The sequence below is a fragment of the Rattus norvegicus genome, chromosome 17, assembly GCF_036323735.1.
Source record: "Rattus norvegicus strain BN/NHsdMcwi chromosome 17, GRCr8, whole genome shotgun sequence".
NCBI lineage: Eukaryota > Metazoa > Chordata > Mammalia > Rodentia > Muridae > Rattus > Rattus norvegicus.
Genome location: NC_086035.1, coordinates 19,007,498 through 19,033,466, shown reverse-complemented (window position 1 = coordinate 19,033,466; position 25,969 = coordinate 19,007,498). Strand labels below are relative to the sequence as shown.

At 44.9% G+C, this 25,969-nt stretch overlaps 1 protein-coding gene across 18 annotated transcripts in view; it reads right to left on the bottom strand.

Annotated features, from left to right (window-relative positions):
- Atxn1 (ataxin 1) overlaps positions 1-25,969 on the bottom strand; it is a 411,355-nt gene that overhangs the window by 321,285 nt on the left and 64,101 nt on the right. For 4 of the 18 annotated variants that reach the window (XM_039095351.2, XM_063276067.1, XM_063276066.1 and 1 more), the window contains one exon: positions 2,079-2,146. The exons of 11 other annotated variants lie outside the window; for them this stretch is intronic. The gene's annotated coding sequence lies outside the window, so the exon portion shown is untranslated. Of the gene's footprint in view, positions 1-2,078; positions 2,147-7,681; positions 7,895-25,969 lie in introns of all 18 variants that reach the window. 3 more of the 18 variants (XM_039095353.2, XM_039095366.2, XM_039095354.2) reach the window with 2 other exon arrangements.

Genomic DNA, 25,969 nt, shown 5'->3' with positions numbered 1-25,969 from the left:
ATGCACACATCTCTATCAATGTGAAACTCTTAGATCTCATTAGATAGCTCGGTGGATGGATAAGGTGATGTCGGCAGAGGTAAGAAGGCCTGAGGTCGTGCCTTAGAACATGAGTCACATGCAGCAGTGTGCATGAGTCTCTGCACGACCGTAGTGGTCTGCATTTGCAGTCCCTGCACTCCCACACTGAGATGGGAGGCAGAGGATGGAGAATTCTCAGAAGCTTGTTGGCTGGCTAGCTAGCCTGGTGCACACAGTAGCAAACAAGAAAGACCCAGTCTCAAACAATGTGGGAGGTGAAGACTCACACTGTAGGCTGGCTTCAGGAAGCTCTACACATGCCCACACTCTCACACACCAACAGGCACATTGAATGCTCACGCACGTACAAACAAACACACACACACACAACACGAAGAAGTTGTAAGCAACCGAGAAATCTTGTTTCAAACACTTACAACCAATGCCAAGTGTTCTGCTAGGACCGTCGCTATTGTGGTTCTATCTTAGACTGCCTTTTGAGACAAACATGCTTCTGTCTTCCTTACAGATGGCTGCATGGGCTGTGCTCAGAGAGAACCTGGCTGTCTTTTGGTGGGGGCTCTTTCCCAGCTCAAAGTGAAAAAAACAATGATGCAAAACAAACAGGAGCCTAAACAAAGAAGTTCAGGCAGATCGAAGGCTACTCTGATTAATTGTTTTTATAAAGAGAGATGTATAGTCAGCACACTAGCAATTTTCTTATTGAATGTAAGCAGGCCCCATTATTTTACAAGAACACACACACACACACACACACACACACACACACACACACCCCACAAGAAGCCAGGTGGTGTCATGCCTGTAGTCTCAGTGCGTGAGAGGCAGAAGAAGGAAGACCACAAACTCAACGCTAGCCTGTTCTATTTATCCAGTTCTAGGCTCACTAGGGTTAGAAAGTGAGACCTGCCACAAAATAAAAATATTGAAAATGCTGGCAAATGGCGGTGAGAGTGCAAACAAATGCATTATGGAAATCAGTGTGGACATGTCTCCAAAAGCTACACCTAGAACCTACCATGTGACCAGGCTCTACCACCCCTGAGCCTATGCCCAGAGGGCTGTACATCTTTCTATAGAGACACTTACTGTTCATGTTTGCTGATGCTCTATTCAGAATAAGGAAGTAAATTCAGCCTAGCTGTCCATCAGCAAATGAGTGGGTAAGAAAAGAGTTCACACACGCAGTGAAATTTTATTCAGCCATTAAAGAAAACTTATAGAAAAATGTATGGAAGTAGGAAATATATTAAACAAGATCACCCAGGCTTAAAAAGACGAAGGCCACATATTCTCTCCAGTAGATGCTCCTTAGCTTCTAGTTTCCATGTACATTATGTAGGCACGAGCATGGTCGGAGGTCATGGAACTTGAAAGAGGCCCATGAGAGAGAAGATGATGCTTTCAGGAAGGGGCGTGGGTTAACCAAATAGATATGACATGAAAATGAAAAAGGAGAATACTGGGGGCAGAAGGTGCGAGCGGGAGGGGAAAGGAAATGGGGGAGCTAAGGTGGGGTGGGGCCAAAAAGTACATATGAACATGCCTCTAGGAAACTCATCACTGCATATGCTAATTAAAAATTCAGAGCTAATCTACCAAAAGGAAAAGGGAGAAACCAGAAAGGAAAGGAAGATGGATGGATGGAAGGACAGGGCAGAAGACAAGATAGACAGTTAGGAAAGAATGTACGGAGAGAGTAAGGAAACAGGGAAGAGAACAAGGAGAGGAAGGGAGAGGGAGAAGGAGAGGGAAAGAGGGAGGGAGAAAATGAGGGAGGAAGGGAGAAAGAAGAGAAAAGGGAGAATGGAGGAAAGAAGAAAAGAGGGAGGGAAAAGGAAGGAAGGGGGAGGGGGAGGGGAAAGGGGGAGGGAAAAGAAAGGCAGTTAGGGGTCTAAAGTTCATCCAAGTTCATTTTGAAACACCCCCGGTTTCCCCATAAATATTGCAAACATGAGTCTGTATGAACACAACAGCTTTCACATAATAAGGTCTGAGGACTACTAGCCTATGCAGAGAGTTGAGAGGGCACTGACCTGTAAAGGTGCCAGATGCTCAAGTCTTCTCCCTGTTACAGTGATGTTCCGGGGCCCCTGCTCTCAACCTGGGGAATAAGTAAAGGCCGGTCAAGTGCCCTGAACCAGTGAGTTCTACTCATTCTCTAGCTAGCATTAGGCTGGTTTTCATTTATTTAATTAATTTGCTTTAACACTGGGGATCAAACCAGTCAACCACTCTGACTCCTGAGCTATCAAAGCTACCCCTAGCCATCAAAGCTTTTTATAAAAAAAGCAAACTTCAGTGAAGAGTAAGTTTAGATTGTTATAGTTTAGACAATCATCAGGGGAGACTAGAAAACAGGTGATTTAAAGGAGATGGGGGTGGGGATGGGATGTGGGAGGGCCAAGTGAGGATAGGTAGGCAGAATAGGCAGAACAGAGGAGGAGCTTAGGAAAGGAATAATGTTATGGATATGTAAAAACCCATATGGAAACTATTTTATAAGCTCTACACACACACACACACACACACACACACACACACAGAGACAGAGACAGAGAAAGAAACAGAGTCTGAATCAGAGACACAGAGAGAAATGGGGAGAGAGACAGAGACAGAGAGAAAGAGAGACAGAGAGAAAAACAGAGTCTGAGACAGAGACACAGAGAGATACGGAGAGAGAGACAGAGACAGAGAGACAGACAGAGAAAGAAACAGAGTCTGAGACAGAGACACAGAGAGACGTGTGTGGGGGGAGAGAAAGAGAGAGAGAGAGAGAGAGAGAGAGAGAGAGAGAGAGAGAGAGAGAGAGATTGTGTTAGTTCTATTGGAGTTATCCTGCAAGAGGGATTATGCCTAAGAAGATATGGTTTGCCAAACCAAAAGACAGAGTGTGGGATACCTCTCCTCAAAGTGTTAGCCAAAGATGTCCCTGAGATCCCGCCCCTCCAAACAGTACAGGCTTATCACCATTGTCCTCGGTTGAGACCAGAACTTGATGGCAAGAACCTATTGCTCAACACACCACATACAATGGTCCCAAGACTTCAAGAAATCAATTGTTACCAACCAGAAAGCTCTCTCCCTAATAGCTATAACTATCATAGCATCAGAAGATGCTGAGAAAGCAGCTAGGGAGGACCACTCAGTACTTTCACCTAGATGTGAATCCTGTGACCTTTAATGACTGGCGTAGCACCGTATGCCAGTGGGTCCAATAGGGCAAAAATGTCATGGTTATTATCTGATTAGATTTAAGGCCCACGCTCTGGGAGGAAAATTATGCCTGGTACGGAAAATCTGGCCAGGAAGTTCACAGGAACCTGAGGGTCAACTCACTTCTATTATTAAATGGACATAGTATCAAACTGCCTTCTAAACTCGTCTCTCTGTACCCACAGATCAGCGCAGCCCTCTGACCTCAACAGCTAAGTTTCTTTGTACGGTAGATGATAGATCATTAAGAAACACAGCTGGTCAAATTGCAGAAAATAGGTGATTGTGGAGTGTCCTGCCATAAATGAGCTGTACCCCTACATTCACATCACACCCGTAAGGCTCAGGGACCATTTTGGAAGATGGGGCACAGCGAGGGTAAAAGCCAGTAGTTGGGGAAGGACCAGAGTGGCAGTGTCTTTTAGACCCAGCGGGACTGCTACCATCATGGATTCACAGCTAGCAGCTGTGGTTGTCTGCACAAAGCTTGTTTGACCTGACAACTACTTCAACATCCTCAGCTTCCAGGAATGCTGGCCCGGGAGAACTCCCTTCCCAAAACTCTCCTGCTCTTCTTCCTCTCTCCCCCTTTCTTCCTCCATGGTGTTCTAGGCTCCAAAAGGAATCCCCACCCATTTCGTTTTGCAGCCTCTCCTGCCAAAACTGGCAGGGTTCTTGGAAGATGGCTTCTGAGCCCTTCACTCCCCAGTTCCTTCCAAGGGAGAAGGGCCTGGCGCTACCCAGACTTGGGCTTGGGGAATGAGATGTCAGGCCTGACAGTGGAGACCAGGCATCAATAAGGACTGGGAGCTGGTGACTGTCCACTGTTCCAATGGCTTAAAACCAGTCAAACAAATGAGAGGGATAAGTGTTAGTCACGGTGATTTGCAACCATTCAGAAAGCCCAAGAGTCGAGTGAATGTGGGACAGGAAATGTGTTTTGAGGGTTTTGGTTTTTTCTTTTACAACCGAGTGGTGCATTTCACGAACCCGGACGGTGCCATGTTCCACCGCACATCATTGTTTTTTGAACAAAATTTAGAATCATGAACCAGAGGTTGTAGCCACTAGAAAATGGATTAAGTGGTAGGGATCTAGACAAAGGATGGAAAACTGTGGAAGAGAAAAAAAGGTTGAATGGAAGAGACGCAGGGCTGAGGGGCTTTCTAACAAATTCCATAAAAGGAGTAAGTCCTGTCTGGGCACTGATCCAGGGAGCAGGGCGAGTGGTGGGACTCCTGGATCCTTTTCTGGATGCTCCCTCCCTCTAGTCACAGCGTCCCTCTTTGCTTCTCAGCCTGACCATTTGGAAGGAAAAGTGCTGCCACGGATGAGATCATAGGAATGTCTGTCCACCAGCAATGCCCCAAAGTAAGCCAGTCGGCCCTACTGCCCAGCTCTATTAGAATTCCATCCCAAGAATCCAGGACACAGGACCAGAGCTATGGCACAGCAGTGCAGTGTGGGAAGATGAAGAGTCATCTCTCCAAAGCTGTTCCAGTCAGCATTCATACAGAAGAGGGAGGGAAAGTATCCTAATATATATATAACATACGCATTAAGGAAGGCCAAGTATGAGCTAAGTAGGGCAGCCATTGGGCATGCCTGCTCCATGTATAGGAAGACAGGCCTATCAGTACACATGGGGCATGGGGAACACACTTGTTTTCATATATCACAGCTGCTGCTCCTGAACATCTCCCTCTCCTTCCCCTTGGCTCAACCTTGTCAAGATAGAAGGAGCTCCGTGGATCAATTGCTTGCATTTGAATTGTTTGTATACTTTGAAGTCCTGATTAGGACATTAATCTCTGAAAAGACTGCTTGGTCATCTAAAGGAATTGTCATTATATAACTTTCCAAGAACATACAAAGAGCATTGACAGGGAGAGTCCACTGCTGGCAAAGCATGCAGGGAGATTGTTATCGGCAACAAATGAAATGTTTGTCTATGGTAGATGGATGCAGAAGTTTGGGGGGAAGTTCCATGATCAAATCCAGGCCAGCCAGGGCTACATAGACAAAAACAAAATATGAATTGTGATCTGAACAGAGCAGAGATCTGAAAAACGAAAGGTCCCCTATACAACCAGTGACTATCATTGACCAGCTATTCACATCACCTTTCCCTGCACTGAAACATCTGCAGGAGCCTTGGGAGAAGGCAGAAACCCGAGTAACAGCAGCAAAGTAAATCCCAACCCTTCTAAGCATCCCTTACACCCGCCAACATCTGCATCTAAACACAGCTCATGTTGGGTCTGACATGAACACCCCCCCCCTTTCCTTTGCATGACTCTCACTTTTCAGCTCCAAGATCAGAAAAATAATGTATTATGTAGTTGAAGGTTTCCCATTCAAGGGAATAAAGAATGTTAATAGAGGGGGAGATAAATGGAAGCCATTCAGAAAGCTTGCTGGGTAAAAGCATTTGCCACTCAAGCCTGACCACCTATGGTCAACCCCTGGAATCCACATAAAGAGCGAAGTAAAGAACCAACTCCACAATGCTGTTCCCTCACCTCCAAAGGAGCAAGCTATGACATGTGCACACATGTGCATACACACACACACACATGCACACACACACATGCACACACACATATACACACATGCGCATACGCACACATGCACACACACATGCATACACACATACACACACATGCACACACACATGTACATACACATACACACATGTGCATACACATACACACATGCACAAATACATGCACACACACATGAACACACACATACACACATGTGCATACACACATACACATACATGCAGACACACACATGCACACATACATGTACACACATACACACAATATACACACATGCACACACATACACACATGCACATACATACACACATGCACACACATACATGCACACACACATACACACATGCACATACATACATACACATGCACACGCACATACATACACATACACACATGTACACACACATACACACAGACTTTTTAATAAAAAGTTTTAAAAGAACTTAAGAGCTTTATTTTCATTTCTTTCATCAGAATTTTAAGCTAACTCACACACTGCCTATGAGGCACAGGTAGTTTTGTTTAAGAAAATTTGCAAGGATTCAGTTAGTCAAGAGCACCAGAGAGGAAATGGGAAACAATGACTGACCAGGAAAACATCAAAGTCTCCTTGTGCACTGTAAGGTGTTAACCTGGGAAAAGCCTGTTGGGGAGCATTTTCAAGTGTTTTTCATGGCATGGATGGTACGTCCTGGTCTGTTGATCCTCATTTCCTACTTCCATGTACATACTTCATATTATTTATTTTTGAGTTATATGTTTTAGATGAACTTGAAGTGACATTTATGTTTAGGAGGTTGCCAACCTGGGTCAGAAGAGAGAGCCTCAGAAACTCGGCTCCCAGCAGCATTGGCACAGAGAGCTTGAACAAAGGAAACAAGCCAATGAGACCAGCTTTTGAAAACATGGAGAGAAAACATTTTTTGCTTTCTTAGAAGAATAAGAGGAAGCAGAGAAGAAGGAAGAGGAGAAGGAGAAAGAAGAGGAGGAGGAGAAAGAAAAGGAGGAGAAAAAAGAGGAGGAGGAGGAGAAAAAAGAGAAGGAGATGGAGGGAGGAAGAGGAGGTGAAGGAGGAGGAGGTGGAGGAGGACTAAGAGGATGAGGAGAGGGGAGAAGAAAAGGAGGAGTAAGAGGATGAGGAGAGGGGAGAGGAGGAGGAGGACAAGGAGGATGAGGAGGAGGAGTTGTTACTTGCTGAAGAGCATTGTTTTATGACTGTAGGCTAAGCACATGGATCTGGTTGCCTCTGTGCCAGCCACAGAGATGATATGCGTTTCTTCACCTTGGAGTAGGTCTGGGTATAGGGACAGGAGAGAAGGAAAGGAATAGGGAAAGGGAAGGCAATGGAGAAAGGTGGATAGAGCGGGGGAGTGAAAAAGATCCTTCTCTCCCACCAGCCAGCACACAGAAATACCCCACACAGCAGCTAGCCTTGAGCCTTTCTCTATTGACTGCCTTCCAAAGCTAATTGTGACTGCAAGGAGGAAGAGAGCAGCTTCTCTGCTTGGGTGCCTTTCGGGTTATTTCAACTTTCCACCTCTGTTAACTTCCCCGCAGGAACTTTTGGCCCAAAGCCCTTCTTCATGTTCACAAGGCAGAGATGCTCAGAAGAAAACTATCGGACTCCCCTTGAAAGGGCTGAAGTCCCGGGGGCCCTCTGTCCTCCATATTTAGGAGACTGCAGTGAAGGGGCTTGGGGAAGCACCTAAGAGTGTTTCCTGACACACAGATACCTGGATGCAGGCCTGAGAGAAATCGACCTTTCCCACATGAGGTCTGAACACAGGCAGTGCTCTGTCTGAACCTCTGAACCCCATTCTAGTACAAACATGCTCAGCAATTAGTGCCCAAAGGCTCACCCGTGTTCGCTGCTTGGCAGCGGGCTCCGCTGCCACCTCGGGTATTACCAGCTCAGGAGTCCCGCCACTCCCCCATCATCCTCTGCTCTGTTCTCCACTCCTTCCACTGAGATGTGACCTGGGCCTGAGCTGTAAGGGCTGAGCTTCAGGATGCCAGGGAGCTGTCAATGTTGCTGCCAAAGGCAAGGGTCAGGCTTCAGGCCTCTCCTTTGACTGGTGACAAAAAAAAAATAAGTCACTTCTTTTCCTCATTTGGTTGGTATTCAGAGGCAAGCCACAGAGCCAGTTGGTCCAGCCACAGATCATAGCTTGAAGGAGTGAGGACTATGACAAATGGTCCTTCTTCCAGAGAGGGAGGGAGGGAGGGAGGGAGGGAGGGAGGGAGGGAAGGAGGGAAGGGAGGGAAAAAGGGAAGGAGGAAAGGAGGGAAGGGATAAAGGAGAGGAAGGTAGAGGGAGGGAGAGGGAGGGAGGGGGAGGGAAGGGGAGAGGGGAGGGAGGGTGGGGGAGGGAGGGAAAAAGGGAAGGAGGAAAGGAGGGAAGGGATAAAGAAAGGAAGGGAGAGGAAGGGAGAAGGAGGTAGGGGGAAGGGGAGGGAGGGGGAGGGGGAGGGGAAGGGAGGGAAGGAGGGGGAGGGAGGGAAAAAGGGAAGGAGGAAAGGAGGGAAGGGATAAAGGAAAGGAAGGGAGAGGGAGGGAGAGGGAGGGAGAGGGAGTGAGGGGGAGGGAGAGGGAGGGAGGGGGAGGGAGGGGGAGGGAGGGGGAGAAAGGAAAGAAGAGAGGGGAGAAGGAAAGAAGGAATGGGGGAGGGAGGGAGGGAGAAAAAGAAGATTGATTTTGCAAGTTTCAGGTTCATTCCTTTGTACAATCCAGATTTATCTGACTGGGGACAAGCAGCGGCCTATGGGGAGGGTCACCCCACTGAGCTTCCTGTTTTAAAGTTTTCCAAACTGATTTCCTTATGTAAGAGCTTTCCCCTTACCTTATCACTTCCTGCTGACCAAAGTGGACTTTCTGTAAGAAACTTAAGGTACAGAAATGACTTTCAGGATGTCTCAGGAATAAGCATGCCTAAGAGCTTCCTATTACGATAAACACTGAGTGCATCCTTTAATCCCAAATGCTTGGGGCCAGGAGTGTTTCGGATTCTTTTTTTCAGTTTCTAGTTACTTTGCACATGTATGATGAGGTAGGTTGGAGACAAGTCTAATGACAAAATTCATTTGGTTTGCCACACAGACAACCTGAAGGTCACACAATAAAACCCCGTGTCATTAATCGGTGGAATTTTCCACTTGTGTCATGTTGGTGCTCATAAAGTTCCAGATTGTGCAGTATTTCACACTTGAGGATCTGGAGTTCAGAGAGGCTCGGTTTATACTGATTTCCAGTTCTGCGTGCCAACTCCCACTCTGCTCAAGCCCTAAGTTGATTCGAGGGAGACCTGTTGGAAGATACTGAGCATTCCAGGGGTTTCTGACAAGATCTTGCTAGTAAAAGCCTGCTTTCTTTTCTTGATGCTGAGAGACCTTAGCCCTTCTGCCCAAAGCCACCTATAGTCCTGTGATTTAGCACAGCCTTGGGGCAACCCAGTAGCCTTCTCCACTTGTTTGCTACTGAGAATTTTGGGGGCGGTGGGGGGGGGGAGCATAATTTAATCTCTGACAACAGAGATGAATGGCTCCTTAATGAGTCGGAAATTCAATCTTTATGAATTTATTATATGACCTGCACATCTCAGAGGAAGTAGCACTTTCCCTAAATCGGGTATATTTGTACAGAATCTTTTAATCACATCTATTCCTCTGACATTCTAAGAGCGACAGAGATGAAGGAGAAAATAAACCAGAAACATTAATGAATAACATTTGTTTTGGGAAAAGAAAAGAAATGGTCAATGAATTACACATGTCTGCAATGTTTGCAAATTACACATGTGCACACACATGCACACACACACACAGCCACACACACACGCACACGCACACACAGCCACACACACACACACACGCACACACACACACATGCACGCAGAGGTCAACTCTTCTGGCCCCAAGACTGCTAGGTTTTGTGGGGGAAACACCGTAATTTGCAATCCCTCTTAAACCAGGCAAACTTGTGGGTACACTGTAATTTTTGGGGTAGGGGTGGGAGGTGGGACTATTACTCCATTTTGACCACGACTGCCACTTACATGCTGCTTCACCATGCATACTGATATAAAGTAATGTGCCCGCATGACATTGAGGATCTCACATCAAGGTTTCTGCTAAAAACTCACTGACCTTCCCAGCTCCCCGAGCACACACACCCCCCTCAGCATGCTGGGTTTTCCTTTGCTGGGGAGGAGGGAGGGAATGAGTAACTTGTAAGGGCACCCTAGGTGGTCCCCCCACCCACAGACCATGAGGCATCTTGTGCATTTTGAAAGAAACGCACAATATTGCCATTGCGCCCACACCCCCCCCACACACACACACACAAAAGAGCAATACTCTGAACATCTTTCTTACATAAAAACCCGGTAATGTTCCCTGAGTAGAGGATACCATTTACTATTTTTCTCTCCTGACCTATCGAGGAGACAGCTTTGCTAAACTGAATTTATGGAGCTTGTATTTAATGTTTATTTAATGTTTACAGGTCATAGGAAAGAGGTCGGCACCAAGGTCCAGAACCTGAGCAAAAACAGGCCAATCTTCAGTCTTTATACTGTAAGCACAGAAGCATCAGATCAAGGACAAGTATGATTCACAAGGCGGCGGTCATTTCATTTCTCAACAAATGACTTTTAAAGCAGGAAGAATTAATTTTTTTTTTACCATACATTCGCTTACTATCCTTCTTGTAAACTTCTTGTTTGTTTCATTTTTAGATAGAGTCTCACTACCCTGCCTGGGCGGGCCTGGGATTTGAATATGGGAATTTACTGTATAGATCATGCTGGCCTGTAACTCTCAGAGCTCTCCTGGCCTTCGCCTCCTGAGAACTAAGATTAAAGACATGTGCCACTGCACCTGGCTACACCAGGGAGAACATTTCCCATGACCAAAGGAGTTAAAACAAAATCTAAGTGATGTGTGTAGTTTCATATACTTAAAAGATTAATAAATAAATTAATTAAATTAATAAAATAAATAAATAAATTGGACGGTTGTGTTTAGGATATTGTGACTGGTCTCACTCCCCACCGCCCTTTCTCAAGAGTCTTCCTCCCACCTCCGCCAATACTCTGTCTCCCTTTTGTGCAAGGCCATCCAAAATATCCTGACGTATAAATTTATTTTATTAAAATAATCAGGGTGTTTTAAAGACTTTTTGAGTTACTTTTTGAAAGAGGAAATTGTTCGAATGGTAATTTAATGTCTTAAAAGTCGTAAAATTTCCTAGAACTCAAGGACAAAAATAGCAACTCAGTCATTACATGTGAAATATAAGCTATGATTGGCAGAATTAAGACATACATGGAGGCCCTCTGGGTCCCATAACCATGGTTACAATGTTGACATTGGAGGGACTTTAAAATCAGTACTGATGGTCCTTCCTTACTTGAGGATTTTGTGTTAGCCTTTGTTCTTGTTTTGAATATTTTTTGTTTTATTTGACTTACTTTTAACATGTTTTTAATTGAAATAGAACCATCTCACTCTGCCCCCTCCAATTCTCTGGCCCTTCCTGAGTAATTTCCTTTATGTGTATGAATGTTTTATTTACCAGCATGTGTGTATGTGTATCACATGTGTGTACCCACAGAGATCAGAAGAAGGTATTGGATCCCCTAGAATTAGAGTCACAGGCAGCTGGGAGCCATTCCTCGAGTGCTGGGAATCAAACCCTTGCCTTCTGCAAGAGCAACAATTCCTCTTAACCACTGAGCTATCTATCTCCCTTTTCCTGAACTTTCCATGTTTAAAACAATCCTCCACACATGCATTTAAATTCACACAAGACGTTCAAGTCCAAAATAATTACTCAAATGGTACTGACTCTGTTCCTCTATACCTAATCTTGCAGGGAATGGTGGTATGGAGTAACCCATCTCCAGAAATACCTTGTCCCAGAAAATATACAACCACACTAAAACTTGCGAGTCTAAGAAAAGCAGCCGGTTTCTGTTGGTGTCTCTGTGGGTTCTCATAGATTTGCATGTGGACGCCAGAGGCCAAACTTGGATGGCTCTCCTCAAAAGCCAGCCCCCTTGCCTTGGTCAGACAGGGTTTGTCACTGAACTTGGAGCTCGCCACATAGCTGGCCTTGGAGCTCCTTCTTTCTCTGCCTCTCCAGGTGCTGCAACTTGAAGTGTACACTACCACACCTGGCTCTTCTGTATCGGTTCTGGAGGTCAAACTCAGTCCCTCATGCTTGCATGGAAGGAACTTTTCCATCTGAGCTTTCTCTGAGCCCAACAGAGACCATGTCAAATCTAGCAATGCACCACAAGTTACTGGGCCACCCTACAGTGGCTTCCCTATTCCGACCAATAAGAAAGGCATCCATCAACAGTCTAAATTACCCATGGTTCTGGTTGTGCAATTATTCACCTCAGAGGGGTCTACCTCAAAGGCATGTGACAGAAACATGACCAGGGTTATCCTGAGAGAAGACAGTAACACAAGGGATTACCTAGAACATACCATGTGGGGTTTCTTGACATAAGAGTCACTAAATATTAGACTCTTAGCTAGAGACAAAAAAGTTTAAATAATACGCTTGGTTAAGGAGCCAATTTTTCCACCAAGCAGGAAGGAAAGGTTGTATTGTTTGGGAGATTTTTTTAAATGTCCTACAAATAGTTAAAGACAATCACTACAGATATTTTTAAAAACAGAGTTTTTTTTCCAAAGATATAAATAAAGCCGCTCAAATAAACAAGAAATAGTTACTGAGAACCTCTTGTGTGGCCTGGGTAAAGTTTCTTAGTCTCATGAACTTTCTGTCTACTTATAAAAGTATTTAACGTCATACAGTGTCTCGATAAATAATGCAGTCTCCCAAAATGTCCACGGTGCTGCGATTCCATCTAGCTGCTACCATACTCTGAAACTTGGGTGGGACGCAGGCTCAACGTGAACAATCAGGGTATGCTACCTGGCTCGCTGGGAGGATCCATGATGGAGGCAACTCCGGAAAAGAGAAGCACCAAGCTATTGGCATAGACTTACAAGGAGGAACTGAAGCTGTTCTGCTACATGAGAAGCGTTCAGTGAATAAACCATCTCAGCTCACTGTGGTGCAACCTTTTCCTCAGTCCTCCAAAATTAAACTTTATTTTCATATTTTTTTTACTCTAAGGTGTACAGATCAAGTGTGTATGTGCAGGTGTTGACATCATGGAATTGCTAGAAGGTTCTCCATCTTTTTCTTCCAGCTAGGGTCTCGCTGTGGAAGTCGAACCTCCTGTACTTCTGGTCTACCTAGCCGGCTTGCTCCAGGGACACCCCACCCCAACCCCGGCTTTCCAAACTTTGGAATTACCAGCAGGTTGCTCACACACCAAGTGTGTACCTGGGTCTGGGTGTCAGAACACTGCTCCTCAGGCTTACCAAGCCAGCACACTGTATCCATTCGACTATCTGTCCTCTACCTCCTCAACCCCTATTTTCATAATGAGAGAATTTTCACACCTCCTCAGCCCCTATTTTCATAATGAGAGAATCTTCACAAGGCTCTACGCCGAGTGACACGGCAGTGATGAGATGATCCGGATGGTCTCCGGAACGCCCACACATCTTCCAGCACCCATGTACAGGTACCTATATAACTTACCGCTGAAATTTAGAATATATTAAGACTCAGGGGGAAAGTACTTGAGAGTTCTATGGCATTACTAACATTGCTTCCAGGACAAGCCTGATATTCATTAGCACGAAGCAAAGCAACATAGATTTAGAAAAGGAACCTTGTAAAGATTTATGTAGCAGCACTAAATTCAAGGTGGTTATAAACAATGAACTCAGAAACAGCATGGGAAGAGAAAGCAAAGGACAGCGGCCCTGTGAATCATCAATTTTTTCTACAAGCAACCTGAAATAAAAGAGGGGAAAAAAAAAAGCACACACACACACGTATACACAGAGAGACGCAAACACACTCATACATACACACATGGGCTCCGTAACGAATGAAGACAAGATACATACGAGTTAATCTATGTGTTTGTATGCAAACCTTCAATGGCCTCTGCGATCTTTTAGCATACCTAACTATTCCTTACAGAAGTTCCTCAAAGCTCTGTGAAATGATTACTGTTGTCCTGGCATCCTGGCAACCAAGACCACACACACACACACACACACACACACACACACACACACACACACACACACACACACTGCAGAGAGCCTCATTAAATAGAATGCAAGCTACCGAAAAATCACACTCTCAGAAGGCCACTTTTAATATCATCACACTTCTGTCTCAGGACAAGGCCTGGAGCCAGCCCCTGGAAACAGTTCAAGGGAGCTCCTGAGGTTTACACATCACTGAATTCCTGAATTACCAAAACTGAGGACTTCCTATAGGCATTGACTAGTTAGGGCATCTTCAAGCTTTGGGGACTTGTAAGCGGTGGGTACCCAAGTAAAAATGTGAACGGCTGGTGGGTATGGCCAGTGAGGTACCGTGGTGAACTTTCAGAACTCTGAGAGATGCTTGCAAGGGCTTTCCTTACTACTTTTCTAGCTGGACAGACAGTGAGGAACTGACGCAATGTTTCTGTGACTTCCTGCTATGACTGGCACACACTAACTACCAGGAAATAAGGAATAGTTCTGGCAGCTCTGAGGTCACGGGAGGAAAATGAGAGAGACAGTCACACTCAGCTCCAGGGTTCAAAGTTCCTAGCCAAGGGTCTCCAGCCCAGGAGCTCATACAGCTCCTGACTCAGCCTTCTCCACAGAAGTTCAGCCTGGTTTGACAGCTTTCCACAAGTAGTAGCATCCTACCGGTGAGATATAGTCACATAGCCACGGCTCATCGCAACTTTGCAAATGATACAAGGTGACAGCGACCTAGGGGGTTCTTCCTTTCACACAGAGAATTCTGGGTGGCACCCAGTCTGCTTTCTGCTTTCTTCCTGCTTACAGTATTAGGAGTACACCTAACCTAATGAGCAACAACGTTCTAACACGTTGTTCCTTAGCAACCACCAAAGCTGCTTAGATCTGCCCATTAACGAGGTTTATGTCTACATTTGTATGGTGTACGTGTACTCGGACTGCATGATTTTTCATTTTGTGTATTATTCATGTATGCACTATGTATATGAGTATTTAGATACATTATGTGAATATACTCAAGTATTGTGTGTGTGTATGCGTGTGTGTGTATGTGTGTGTGTCTACTATAGAGGATTTATGTGTATGTGTTGTGTGCATATATGTTGTATGTACATGTGCATGTGTGTAGGTTCTTGTAAATACAGCACACAACCACAAGTATTTATGTAATGGTCCTGTGCACTCATGCATAATTACCATTCCAGCTGGAATTTTTGGTCTGGTGGATCCTAGACCAGGACAACACTCTTTAAGTCAAAGCCAATGAGTCAGGCCACATATAAGAACTATAATGTCTGGATTTTCCAGAGTCATAAGGCCAGAAAGTGTAGGTCCTAGGTAGGGCCTTAGTCCATATGGTAGTGGGCCTTTTAATTTAAATGTTTGTTTTTAGTAGACAAATAAAATGCTCTCTAGTCATAGGTATATTGATATACTGAGAAATAATTTTTTGAAGCTAGTTGGGTTATCCATCCCCTCGAGTGCTAGTTGTTTATTGTGAGAACATCTAAAGCAATTTAAGTTATTATAAATATGATTACTAAGAAGCATCATAATCAGGAAGCTTGAAAGATCTTGAAAACGCATTTCCTCCTACTGAAGACTTCATTCAAACCAAGATGGGTTTTGTGAGCAAACACCTCGTTTTCTGTTTCTGTTTCCAATTTTTGTTTTTGACGCAAAACTTCTTCTAGTTTTTCCTCTAGTGTTTTACCCACCATAGGAAAAGGAGCTCAAACACATAGACAAACCAAGTAAAATTATTCGGGAGTCCCAAGGAGCATTATGGAGAAGGGGGTTTCCATTTTGTTTTTGGTTTAACCTTCTAAATATTGTTTATGCTCTAAAACTGGAGGAACTGGAACAGGACCTCGTCAGGAGGGCAAATGAGGGTCTTCACACGTGACTCCACAGCAGCATGACCTTCTCTAGTCTATGTAAGTGGCCATATTTTCCTGCCTCCATTTAGAAACTCACTACAGGTGAGCCAGGTATTTATACACCAAACAAGCTAACTTTAAGATCTAAAGCTCTCACAGCCCTCACAGCTCTCACACAGTGGTCTCTCAGTCGTCACAGGCAATCCAGCTCTCGCAGGGCTGAGAATGGCTGCGGTGTTAGAGCCCCAGCACGCTGACAGTGAGTTCCAGCCCACAGGGAGAGGACAATCGAAAACACATCTCCAGGCTTCCTGGCAATGTATATTTCCATCCATTAAAAAGAAAAGGCCCACGTTCAAGTGTTCAGGAGCATATTAATCTGAGACCCTTAGCCCTGCAGCACCCTGGCATAATCTCTCCACTTCGACTTCTTTGACTAATACTGACAGGATGGAGGGAGGGAGACAGAGAAGGACCTGCCGAGTCATAGCTATTCACCCACTGCAATTAAGCCAGTGTCCCCAAAGTGAGACCTGTCCACCAGTGGGGCACATGTTCTCCTCTGAGCCCCTTCAGAAATCATGTTGGTGTACTTCAAATACCCCAACTCTGTGTGTGTGTGTGTGTGTGTGTGTGTGTGTGTGTGTGTGTATGTGTGTGTGTGTGTGTGTGTGTCAAACACTCTCTGACCCACTGACCTTAGATTATTCTAGAAAAGGATTGGGAAACACTGGCTGAATTCTGTAACGGGAGGAGCTGATAAAAGAAGATAGATAAGAAGAGTCACCAAACACCTCTGTGTCTGCAATCGCTGCTCGGCCTTTGCCCCATTTACTCAATTACCTACTTATTTTTATTTATTTGTTGCATCGTATGCAGTCTCGAGCCCAGGGCCCCTCATGCTAGCCAAGTGTTTTACCAGGAGTCACACCTCCGGCTGACCCACATTGCTTTGAAATGTATGAAGGAACACGATGTGGTCTCCACAGATCCTGTACTATCAAGTGTGGGTTTTCCCCTTAGAGTTTCACTCTAGATATCAAGAAATGCTCCCTTACAACAAGGTCCCAACCCGTCATCCACTCCTCTCATTAATGCCATCCTAGGACACTGGCAGGTTCCCTTCCCTTCGGGGACCTCAACTTCTTTGTTCCCCTAGTCCCCAAACCCTGGAGTAACTCGGGGCACACTCTGCAGGTGAGGAGGGATAGGAAATGTCTGTAGTTTAGAAATGTTTATACCGCTAGTCAGGATGGCTCGACGGATCCCTGGCAACCTGTAGGGTGCCTACAGGACCCTCATGGTAGGAAAGCATTAACTCTATCTACCAAGCTGTCCTCTGACCCTACACATGCCTGCACGCCCAAATGTAATTTTCAAATTACGAAAAGAAATGCATAAACAGTATACTTTTCTATAAGATAAAAATGAAAAAAAAAGGCCTATTTAAAATTTGGACAAATTGCAAGTGATAACTTCAAGCCATGTAAGATGGTATGTAAAGCACCCAGGAAACAGTTACTATCAATGGCATCTACCACATAGGAGCCATTGGCTAAGCTGAGAGCTTCTAGTTTATAAAAGATTTATAGCCCGAGGCATGAAGTTCAGAATCTATCTTTAACGGTGATAAAGGATCACGGGGAAGATATCATAAAGAAAAGAGGTTAAAGACAAAAGGTCTCACAGAGGGGAAAGAGATGATGCAGTGGGTGTGGTGCTTGTGCAGGACCTGCCTGTGGGTCTCAGCACCGTGCGAAAGGGCACGCGTGGGCGTGCGTGGTTGTAATTGCGGAACTGGAGAGGCAGACACTGGTGGGTTGCTGGGTCTCATTAGCCAGTCAGCCAAACCAACTGATACACTGTGTGTCCTAGTGAGACACACAGGCTCAGAAAAGGAAGCTGATGGATCCTGAGAATGCGATACTCAAGGTTGAACCCTGGTCTCTGTACATGTACTCAAACGCACCTGCACACGTGTGATCATATATGCATAGTCAGACCAACACACACAGAGACAGACAGACAGACAGACAAATGGACGGACGGACAGACAGACAGAGTAAGTGGAAGCTTTATGCATTCAGAATACCAGAGGCCATTATGAACTCTATGGTCTGAAAATCTGTGTCTCTAACATGTGCCTTTAACTTTGAACTCACAAGGTGATTGACTGCGTGGGAGGTGGCAACCTTTCAGGGCTGGTCAGGTAATAAGGTGGAGTCCTCAAGTATTAAATTTAGAAACCTGACAAGAAGCACCAGCAAGTCCTGTGAGAAAGACCAGTCTATGAAAAGGAGAATGAGTCCTCACCAGACACTGCAACTTCTGCTGCTTCATGCTGGGCCCTCAGCCTTCAGAACAGAAGCAGTACATTTCTGTCTGGCAGCTGTCCAGTGCATGGCATCTTGTTACAGTAGCCCTAATAACACCTACGGACTATATGCAGTTTACCTGGTAGTGTGGAACTGATGGAAATCAACCTTAGTCTTTGTGCTTTTAAATGTAAACCCTTATTTTAACAGAAACAACACAGTTAAGACTTAACAGGATGAGCACTGAAGAAATGGCTGAGCAGTTCAGTTTCAGGTGCTCTCATACAGGACCTGAGTTCAGTTCCCAGGACCCACATGACAGCTCACATCAGTAGCTCCAGTTCCGGGGGAATGAGCACCCTCAGGCACCAATCACACAAAGATAAAACACTCTTACGCATAAAAATGAAAAATAAAAAAAATTAAATTTTACTCTACAGTTAACAGTTTGGATGACTGGTCTCAGTTCACCAATAACCTGGTAACTATTTAATGAGATAAAATCTTAGCAAGTGAATATAGGGAGAATTGAGAATGTTTAAAAAATGCAATTATAAGACTTTCCCAATTTGAAGCAGCAGGTCCTTTCACCGTGTAAGGCGGACCCATGAGCAAATGCCATGAATGAATGGCCTATGCAGTGACCACACATCCATTGAGTGGATGTGAACACCTAATTGTTGGACTGTTTTCTAGTCACATTACTCATTATGACTGCATAAAATCAATACAAACAGCAGTGATTGCAACTTCTTTGAAAACTAAAGGCTGTGACATCACACTCTATTAGTGACTTGTATGGGGTTCACCACAACATTAGATGTCCTCGTCTCCATTGTCTGTATCTCTAACTTCTCTCTGTCTCTGTATTGTCGTATTAGAGATATGGAAACTGGGGCTTGCGGGATGAGTAATGGATCTAAGATCTCAAATTAAAACAGCTGAGTTGCACGGGTCAGACAAAATGATCACAGACGGAAAGGCCTTTGTAGACAGGAAACTATCTACAGACACATCTTTCTCAGTTTGCTTAATGTGTGTGCGTTCACAGAGCAGCCCCGTGCTCTTCCGTCAAGAGTGAAGGCTTTGGGTCCTGACATCCTGAGCTCAAATCTAAGCTTTGTCACTCACTAAGGCATGCCTCAGTCCCCGTCCCTACACACAAAGCCATACGAACTGAAAACACCTCACTCAGAGAGCAGCTGTGAGGATGGAGTCTAACGCTACAGCCCAAAGCACATGGTGTGTGTTAATAAACTTTACAACACCGAACTAACAAAACCCCACCCAATTTGGAGTTCAATGACCTCTGTCGTTCATGTCATGTGACTCAGGCAAGTGACCCAAGCTTTCTGCTTCACTTCCTCCCCAGGAAAGAAATAATAGAAAATGTTGTACGGGAAAGTGTTTCTTAGACTAAAGAGAGCCACGTGGTACAGCTGACACATGAATTATCATCAGTCTCGCTAAGCCAAAGAAATTTCCTGCGTGCCAGTCTCTGCCGTGTGACAGCTTAACGTGGAGCCTCAGTCCCGGCTGAACTCCCTGCGACAATAGAACGAACATCTAGTCACTCAGGACTCCAGCAAATGGAGCACCGTTCACTCCATCCTCCTGCACAACACCCACCTCAGGAAGATAATTGATGTTCGCCGTGACCCTGAGGCACTCCGAGACTCTGAAGCACCTTCGGGGAAATATTAAATTATGTTCAGCCCAGTTTTATGAAGAAGTATACTTAATTATACTGAGATTCTTTGAGAATGCGTGACCCAGGAAAAGCACAAAGAGGAAGTCACGTGCTGTCTAGAAATCTGAAGCCTCGTCTCACTGTCCTCCCCCCCCAGTCACCTTTGTCAGAGTTAAGTGAAAAATACAGCCAACCATAGAGCAGGAGACGTGGGAATCCAACCTTACAGTTACACAAGTCAAGAAGTTTGCCCTGCAGATCCCTTAAAGACCACTCTTATGGAGAAGAAATGAAGTCAAAACAGAGCATGAAATTGTCCAATACTGCGACACGTCTATAGAAGGAAGGCAGATGCAGTAGGGTCAATACTGTATGTCGTATCTCGAATGTAGAATCTAGAGAGAGGAGGGGACACTAAAGCACAGATAACAGGTGCTCAACCATAAATGAGACATGTATGTCATGCCTCCTCCCCTTCAAGGGTCAGAAATATCTTGAAAGATTAGAGGGAAAGAGTAGAAGAGCCAGAGGTCACACAGAGAACCTGGGGAAAGCGGTGTTCTCTAAACATAAAAGGACCAATACATTCACCGGAGCTCTGGCTGCCCACACAAGACCTGCACAAGATCAAGCCAGTCAGCACTGGCATGATTCGCCAGCCCCTATCCCTAGCTGAGGAACTAGGGACAGTGGCCAGCTGCTAAGGGCGGGGATAGACAGATTTCATTAGGATCCCCGTGTGTGGTGGGTGGCCCTCTCCCCAGTGGCTGGCCCCACACTTACTCGCATACAGGCAGCAGTAGCCTTGACCTAATGGGTTATTAAAAAGGGGGTGCTATAAGATTGCTCAGCTGGTAGAAGTGCTTCTCAAACCCAAGGTCTTGAGTTGGGACCCCAGAACTCACATGGTGGAAAGAGAGAACTGTCTGGAAGAGAGAACTTTCTGGAAGAGAGAACTGGTTGAGTTCTGAGCTCAACAGACTTGGGGTAGTGTACACCACAGACAGCAAATAAATGTAAACAAAAAAAAATAGGATAGGAAGTTGAGGGTGGGCCTGGGCGGGGTTGGGGGTATGGATGTGAACATGATGGAAATATATCATATATAGTATGACTTTTAAAAAACCAAAATGGTGGTATTTTAAAAAAGGAAGGCGTCCCGGTGAGCAACGCAAGAATCACGGAGTGGAAGAGGTGGGTTAGAGAGGAGAACGAGGGCTGATTATAATCAAAGCATGGAATATACATGCATAGGAATGAAAGGATGGCTATTACTTAGTGCCACTCATATCTATAAAGCAGAAGCAATATGTAAAGGCGGCCACACACTTCAAGTAGGAATTATCTCTTACACTGACCAATAATGCACTTGGAATTTTGAACGAGAAATAGCCTGAATACATCGCTGACTACCTTCTTACTGATACTTGAAAGCATTAAAAACAGATGTTAATGTTTTGCTCCTTAGAGTGGAAAACACCAACACTGGATTTGCTAGTTAAGTTTCATCCCTATTTTAAAGAATTATGTACATACAGATAAAGAATACAATATATATAAAAAGTCACACTCTATTAGGGCTGGAAAATTTGACTATTTACTTTTGTTTAGATTATTTCAGAGATGTTAAATTATCTTTATTGGTTTTTTAAAACCACCCCCCCACCCAGGGAGGGACATAAGAGTTCGGGGGACATCTGTTCTTACCCTCTGCCTGTTTGAGACAGGATCTCTTGTTCACACTCTGTATACCAGGCTAGCCCATCCAACTCCAGAGATTCTCCTCCCTCTACCTCCTAACTTACTGTAGGGGTGCTGGCGTTACAGGTGCAGGCTACCGTGTGTGTCTGGCTTTGGGTTCTATGGGGTGTTTTACTTACTGGACCCCTCTCCCCCAATCTTCTACATGATATCTTCCAGCTAAAAACTGTGAAACAAGAGAAATCCTAGTCAGGACCGGTCAGAGTTAGGAGAAACAAGAATCGCCATCATTGCAGAGTTCTCTGCAGCTGACAGACCCTGGTGCCAGGCTCCTTCCAACCCTGCTTATGTGTCCTGAGTGACAGCACTTCCATTAACAGATCATTAGCTTTTTCAGCTTTGAGACAGTCCTGATTGATAGAATATTTTTTTCCTCAAATGAAATCTTACCCTAATTATAGTTAGCTTTCCTCTTTCCTTCTCAAATGGGTCCACTGGGACCAATTTTATAACTGACTTCATGTCCCATCAAGGATTCCACGGGTGTCTCTCGTTTTCTTACACGGCAATCCGTTTCCACTCCTGTGTTTCACGGTTAGTCCCCAAACCGCAATGACCGCGCTTCATAGTGACCCCCTACTATCTGCTGAAGTGGTTCACGGGTGACCTGGCTTCAAGGACAGTAAAGCAGGCATGGTCCTGAGGTCATGATGGACTTTTTTGGACCCCAACTATAAAATGTAGTTTCAGTGAGATGTATAGTCACAGTTTCAAAGGTCGGACTTAGAATCTTTCCGAAAAGAATCAATTCACAAGTCACTCATTCATGTGTGTGTGTGTGTGTGTGTGTGTGTGTGTGTGTGTGTGTGTGTGTGTGTGTGTGTGTGTGTATGGAGGGGCGCTTATTATCAGCACTGAGCTCTAATTTATCACTCTGTTTTCCCCTAGTCTTTAGAGCCAAGTGTTTGGTGTATGCATAAAAACTCCCAGTTCTTCTTCCTTGGCTAAAGCAAGCAGCAGTAGCAAGCCAGGACCCATTCTGCTCCATCAGCAAGTCTGATGCTTCCGGGGATAGGCAGAGCAGACGAGAAAGGCCACTGACTTCCCAGTCACAGGGCTCTGCCTCCCTCAAGACATGCAGGGGCAATTCCAGACTCCCGGGCCCAGCCTGGGAATAAGAAAGTTCAGAAATTTCAACTCTCTTAACAACCTTCCTCTCTTCCTTGCTGTGTGGAAACCAACATCCCATTCATAAAATGGTTTATTGGCTGGGCATGGCTGCTCCAACAAGTGACCATCCTTATTTGTATTATTTTCTCGACTGCCTAGTTGGGCTATGACTAATTTTTAAGACGCTCTACACACTGACAGCCCTTACTTTCTATATTAGCATGCTAATGAACCTTGGAAAGCTCCTCCTTAAATGTCTCACTCTCTTCCCCCCCCCCCCGACCCCCAGAGCACGGCCATGAATGCCACAGACAACGGGAAGAGGTGAGGAAGACGAGGAATTAAAAAAAAGTGTAGGGTTCAGCCTCACCATGGTTTGTAACTTTGGTTATCTGCCTTAATTTCCTTTATGTTTACAGATACGAGACAGGCACAGAGGGACCCTTGAGCCCTGAAAGCAAAGAAAGTGGGAATCCAAAGTGTGGCGGCAGCAAAAGGATTGAATTTCTGGGACACATGAGCATCGAGGTGTCACAGAGACAGTAGTGGCTGTTCGTGAGAGAATACGCCATGCTCTATTTCGCTTCGATGAGGAGAAACCACATTCTACAACTATTTCTGTCCAAACATGTTGAGGGTTTTTTCAAAATCCCCTTATAATAATATCGGCATTATTTGCATTTAAATATTTAGAGCAAATGAAGTCTGGTGGAGCAATCTCAGAACTTGGAAGATGATGACGGGAAGATCAGGAGTTCAATAAAATAAGTCTGAGTGTTCTAAAAAATTGACATAACCACCTGGCATATACCTGACTGGTGGAGTGTTTGTCTACCTTGCACACAACCCGAGGTCTAGTCACTAGTTCTGGGGGAAAAGTGTAAATATACTCTCTGAAGGCAGTTAATTCCAAATATAATCAGAATTAAATACTGAACACTTTCCTAGGGTTCTTAGTTGAACAAGAGTGAAATATCATTGAGGAGCCCTCAAGAATGAAGATTTGAATTATCTTGACTTATAACTTTTCTTGTTATTTTACTATACGAAACTGTATCTTGTTGGGGCATAGAATTGGGAGTAACCTACATCTATGTTCCTTGGCCACGGGCACCCATCTTTGGCTCCAGAATTAATATCCTCTTATTTCCATGAGGTGCAAGCTGTATTTTAACATTGACAATAGTATCTGTATCAACAGAACTAAGACACCTGTTGCCGTGGGTTAAATACATTTGAGGAAGGGCACAAAATTGAGCTCATTTTGAACTGGGACAATTCCCTAGCAAACTAGCATGTTGAAGTAAAGGTGAAAAATTCTATATATGAGCAAGTGAGATTGTCGTTGCCAACCTCTGATTCCCCCTTGCGTCTCCTCTTACCTGCCATTTTGTTTGTTTGATGTCCTAGATCCTGCTGGGTCAGTTTCTGGGAGGCTGGAATAGCAGGTGTGCACCACCAGCCCATCTCAAGCTCTATGTCTCTAAACTGCTGTTTATGCTGTTGCCCTTGAGTTCATGAAAGTTCTTTCTCTGGTCTTTTCTTCCCCACTAAATCCTATTTCTTGGGGGAAGCTATTTAGACTGTGGTGTTGGGGCTGGGGACACAGGTTAGGGATGGATTACTTGCCCGGAATGTGTGAAGCTAAATACATAAGCTGGAATGTAGAGTTAATTCTGCTCTAACAGAACTGTTCTCTTCAGTACAAACATAAATAATAATAATAATAATAATAATAATAATAATAATAATAATAATAATAAATAAAAGAGAGACAGCTTGCTTCGGTTTCCCTTTTCTGAAATTCTTATTTGAGATGTTTTATTTGCCCATGGTTTCTCATAAAAGGGACAATGCTCTCACAAGGCTCAGTGCTCAAATGTTCTACACTCAATTATTCGGTCTTCTTCTTTCTAGCTAAAGAGCCGACATGCCTTCCCTAAAGGATCAAACAAGTCCACCTTCCAAACACACTTAATACTTCTCCCACAGGCAAATGTAGATTAAACAGCATTAAATAATAAATCTGAACACAAACAAGTAATAAAGTTTCAGCAAACAATGGGAGGTAGAGACTGTTCTTACCAATCCAGGGCTATACCACCCCTCTTCCCCACTGAAGCAGCAGACACACCCACACACAGGAATCGAACCTCTGCCCCAGGGCACTGAACGAGGGCCCCTCCTGAGACTACTGAGAAGCCATTCTGCACACACCTCTCATCAACGATGCTTTCCTGTCACTGGAAGCACCAGGAGCCTGCATGTGTCTGTTCTAGTCACACCTACCAGTGGCATGGCAAGAGATGACAGAGCAAACAGGGTACTAGGCAGGGACAAGCTTGGCAACCAGTCCTGGATCTCGGGGGTTAACTGCTCACCTACGCTGCCAAGGGGCCATGCTTCCTATTGCTTTGGGAGCAGCCCCTGAAGATCCTTCAAGTCCCAGCACATCACTCTGTCATTAGTGATGCTGGGGAAGAAGGGCTTCACCTTCATTTGGCTGTCAGCATGGGAAGAGGCTGATGGGCAGGAGCTGTCCTGGTGCTGTCTAAGTGCCCCCAAGCCTCCCACTCGCATCCTCTGCCCCCATGCCCATCTTCTGATGCTTCATTGTTCTCAGCTCATACCGAACTTGGTGTCAGAATTTCCATCAACAAATAAACCTGTCTAGGAAGTGGCTCAGACCATCTAAATAGCTATGGACACCTACTTGGCATCACTAGGTGCACACAGCAGTTGTGTTTAGCTTAGGGATTCTATGTGCTTTTTTTTTTTTTTTTGGTTCTTTTTTTTTCGGAGCTGGGGACCGAACCCAGGGCCTTGAGCTTCCTAGGCAAGCGCTCTACCACTGAGCTAAATCCCCAACCCCACTATGTGCTTTTTGAGATGTAAGAAAACTCGAGTTGAAAGGCATACAGATCTCTTACAGAATCCCGGTTATTTTCAAAGCTCTTCATTAATGCTAAAGACCCATCCAGAGCATGCTTTAATGAGTATATGGACAACATGAATTAGACTCGGTGTCTTTTTCTTCTTTGGGTTGGGGCAGTGGGGCACAGGGTGAGAGGGTGGACCTGGGAGGGAAGGGAGGGAAGTGTAATCAGGGCGTATCGTAGGAAACCCCCAAACAATTAATAGAAATACTGTGTTGGGAGAGAAAAAGAAAAGATCTGTCCAATAAAGAAACATCCAATTAGGGACCCAGAGAGCCAGTGTTCATCCTTATCCACCCAACAAGGGGCCTGTGCGCTGT